Genomic DNA, 4608 nt, shown 5'->3' on the forward strand with positions numbered 1-4608 from the left:
TCAACGAGGATGAGTTCCTGGACAAGCCTTGGGCTGCCCCACATGCCACCAAAGGGCCATGAGCTTCGGAAGAGCGTTTATACCCCTGAGAGCTGACAACGAACCTGCCGATGAAGGTGGTGATCCATACGAATGGAGGTGCACTATTTGTGAGTCCGGAACCGTGATATCTGTCATGGGGTCGGCCTGTCACCAAGTAATCTGCTGCACTAATTGTGCAGTACGACTTCGCACCGGACCTAGGCCATATAATAGGCCATTGGCCTGTCCGGGCTGCAACGTACCTGGGCCTCTAATTGAAGTAAATATCTGACGTCGGAGATGAGCCGGTTTTTTAATTATTTCACGAAGGTAAAAATACAACTATCTTTATCTGTCGAAGTTTTCAGATGTTCCTAATGAGTGTGAAAATTAAAAAGAGATAATGAGCAATTCAGTGACAAATACCTTACCTTTTAATCACATCAATTAATAATAACAATTAATAACGAAATCTAAGTACAGATGAAGGAAAGTCCTCGGTAGGTCCCTGAGACGTTCAATGTCATGTCCTACGATTCCATTAATCAAAACCTCGTGGAGACTGGGGATCAATCAAACAATCAAATGAAACGAATCATCGAAAACTGTGATTGCTTACCAGAGACGGCATGTTCAATCTCTCCACAGGATGGACTATTATGAAAGAGATGAGTATGACACCACTAGAAGCATTATATGTGACCTTGTTCATCGAAGAAAACCAGGACTTATTCACAAGCCTCGAAAAGCAGTAAAATACCCTGGAGACGGACTCAGTTATCGACACCCCAGTGATCGAGAATCTGAAACCAGAGGAAGACATTCACTAGTTGTCCAGTCCTTCACCAGTCATCGAGTACGTCAGTGATACTGTGGTGGATGAAAAAATCGAACAGGTTTCGGCTAATCCACATCCACATCCACGTCTCTCGGCAATCTGTCATCACTTATTCCTGCAACAAAAAACAAAAATCCCCACGTCCTGCTGTAAAATCACCGGTACCTAGAGGCACCACAGCAAGCCTTCAAACCATTGAACCCACTCGTAAAAGCAACACCTCTTCCACGAGTAGCTGCTTTTCCCCCAAAGCACTTCCTGACTCACAGCAACGAAGATATCTGTCACAGAGAAACTGCCTCCAAGTGTTGTCAATAGTGTCGTCAAGGCCAAACTCAAGATAGGTACGTAAAGACTCCAGAAAAGCCAACGATCGAGGCAAGACCAACGACAGCTCCTCCAAGGTCAAAGCTCTTATGACAACTGTCAAAACTCTTTCTCCATCCACTATTGAGGGTACCAAGCCCTAGAAACTAATAACAGCCCCCTCCATCAGCACCACAACAAGGACGATCAGAACGAGGGTCTCATCGTTATGAGGTACGGAGGACCATCAAAATCACTAGCTGTTAACAAGAAAACTGTCACCAAACACGTCTCCTCAAGTCGCATCACCCAATTATGAAGAAAACGAATTCTATGACTTCCATCACTTCAATGGCAACCAGCTATGTCACCAGGGTAACAGCTGTCAAAAAACCTCTGGGACAATTTGGGAGGAAAACTGCAGTTGTCAATGAGAAAACAAGTCCCAAAACCATCGCCACAGAGAAAATGGAAAATGGAGTTTGTGAAGGAAATGTGAAGGATGTCAAGGACAACTGCGGAGGCCACCAATGACAATCAGCTCATCAGCAGCACCGAGTAGAGAGGGAGAGATATTATTTTGTGGTTTTTTCAGGAGGGGGGGGCGGATTTTGCAGTGGAACGTCGAGGGATCCTTTCAGTGAATTTACCAACGAAAGATACTTACCTAGATTATTTCAATGATTTCGTGATGGTATTAATATGAATTTTATTGTATTAGACATAAAACGTCAATAAGTGGAAATTGAGATCTCATGTTCCACCGATGAATCCCAAATTTTTTTGGTTCAATCGACTGTGTTAATTTACTTTTTTCTTCTTAATGACTCTGTGTAACGAGAGGGGAGAGCTTAGGAATTTCAATCGAGGAACGCTTGCAAATTTTACTCCGTTATTCTTGCACAAAATCGAAATGTCTTTTTGTTTATCGATAAAAGCATGAATATTAATTGTAGTACATCTTTTATATAAACGCAGCGACTTCAGCTGATCCCTGGAATTTTTTGGCAGATATCTTGGTAACTGAGGGATATAGCGAAGTTTCTTTATAAGAGCTTTTATTTCGCTATTTCGGTAAAATTCCGCGATAATTCGATTCTTGTTAAGTCCATGCTGGCTCAAATTTCATCAAATTTTTCACTCGCAATTTGACTGTGGTTTTTTTTTATGTGTAATCAGAAGCAATGAAAGCACTAAAGACAACAGGCGAAAACCTAGTTGTAGTAGTGCCTATTTTATGCATTCGTTTTCTTATTTTTCTCGTGTGCATTACATAGTCGATTTAATGTGCAATTTGTCATACTATTGCTATTGGAAAGAAAGGAAAAAATGGGAGGGGGGCGGTCGGGGTTCCATGGTAATGAAAAAGAGAAGGTGTACAGCATTTTTTCATTAATTTGATATTAAACGTTTATAATTGTTATTATAAATAGAAGACAATTTAAAATATTGAATAAATGAAGTTGAGATTATCTTCAAGAAGTTCTAATTATATTTGAATGCAAAAAATTGACGAATCTTTTGGATAATTAAACTTAAGTGAAATTTAAATGTTCGAGGAAAATGTTATATTTATTTGAACAGCATATGAAAAAGCCTTCGTATCAATAAAAAAGTTGAAGTAGTTCTCTCAATCCAACGTTTACAATGGTTATTGTCTAAAAGTCTTATTTATCAATGAAAATCAGGAAAAGATGCAGAAGATTTATAGATTATTCGAGGAGTCCCTCAAGCTTGGATGTTGCGTCGATTTCTCCTGTCGTCTGCGTCGTGGCCTCGACGTTTCGTGTCGTGACAATTCGTGAATCGTCGTTGGAGGTATCTCCTCTCGTCTTGCTGGTACTTTTCACTCTCCACTCGATTTTTCATGGACTACCTGATTCTTTCCTGTTACTCAAGGTCTCACTGGATTTCTTTATTCTTTTGTGTTGTTTTCGTGGATGTTGGGGAGGCTGCTGCTGGAACTGCTGGAAGAGGTCTCTTGGGTCCTTGATTTCCTCTTCTTCCTCTCCTTATTTTTTACCCCTCTTTCTTAATTTTGGTATTATTACTAACTTGATTTTAACGTTGTTACGAGGTTTCGCCACTCCTCTTCCTCCTCCTCAAATTTCCCAATGTCTTCAATTATTTTTTCTTCCCTTTCATCGTCAGGGAATTGCCAAATTCCTTCTCAATGATTTAAATTTTCAGTCACCATTGGTTCTTTAGTTCCGTTCATTATTGCTGTTTTACATTTAATAATAAACTTAATTTTGAAAGGAACCTTCTAAAATCTTCTGAATTTTATTTTTTAAAATCCTTCACTCGGGAATTCCACTATTATCTACAGTTCATAATATTAGCAGTAGGTAATGACGAGATTAAACTGTATCGGCATTCATTTTCGAACAAATCGACATTCGGATGTATATACCTACGGAATAGTCTATTTAACTATCTACGTACGTGTATTTATTATAATGGCTTCGAAAACAAAAATTATGGTCATAGGATTCTCAAGGTATCAACGAAATCTCAGAGAAACCAACAAATTACCTTTAAATTACAAATTACCATTACAAATTCATCGTTAAGGAGTCCGGTGAAAAAGTATGTGTGAAATATTAATTGTTAAGCATACGCTGCGCTTGTTAATATTCACATAACATATTTATCTACCGGCGACTCATTAATCAGTAAACACGGTTTTCAAATCTGACAATGAATCCAACTGAAACGTTTTATATTGATTGAACATATTATTCGGCAAAGAAAGTATATACATATCTGTTGAATTCGTTATCTAAAATCTAATCACCAAGGCGACTCCTTTTTATGTATTATCTAGTCGGTGGTTGATCTTTTGATCACTTCATCCATTTAATATTGTGGTAGGGAACACAATTAATCATTTATTTCACATAATGTACCTTTAAATCAACCTGTCGGAACCCCCTCTCGGGTAATTTACCTCAATAATTATAACTTGTTGATCCTCTCATATTTGACAAAAATCTACCTTTCGAAAACTATCAATGCCATCAATAGGAGAACAGATGAATAGTTTAACATACAGCTATTAATGATTGAATTGTATTTCTTTAAGCAAAGAGAACACCTGAGAATCAATCAATTGAAACATATTTTGATTTTTATACGGACTGCTGAAAAATATTAGCAATTCATTCCTAATTGGTATAAGACATAACAAAGTTTCAAACAAAATTATTTTAAAGATACATAGATGTCTGTCAATGATTTAGGTGAACCGCCACATACGTCAGATTAAGGCCCGGTTGGAGGGATTTCTGCCCGACATGTCCCTAGAAAATTCCCTAGGAAACGGATCAAAATTGACTGTTTACGGCGTTACTAATTACGACCGTATTATTAGATGAAAAAATCCAATTTTGGTCCTAAAAAATCAATCATTTATTTCGGTGGGTCGGAAATTAGGTCTGGAA

The sequence above is a fragment of the Fopius arisanus genome, unplaced genomic scaffold (assembly GCF_000806365.1).
Source record: "Fopius arisanus strain USDA-PBARC FA_bdor unplaced genomic scaffold, ASM80636v1 scaffold00165, whole genome shotgun sequence".
NCBI lineage: Eukaryota > Metazoa > Arthropoda > Insecta > Hymenoptera > Braconidae > Fopius > Fopius arisanus.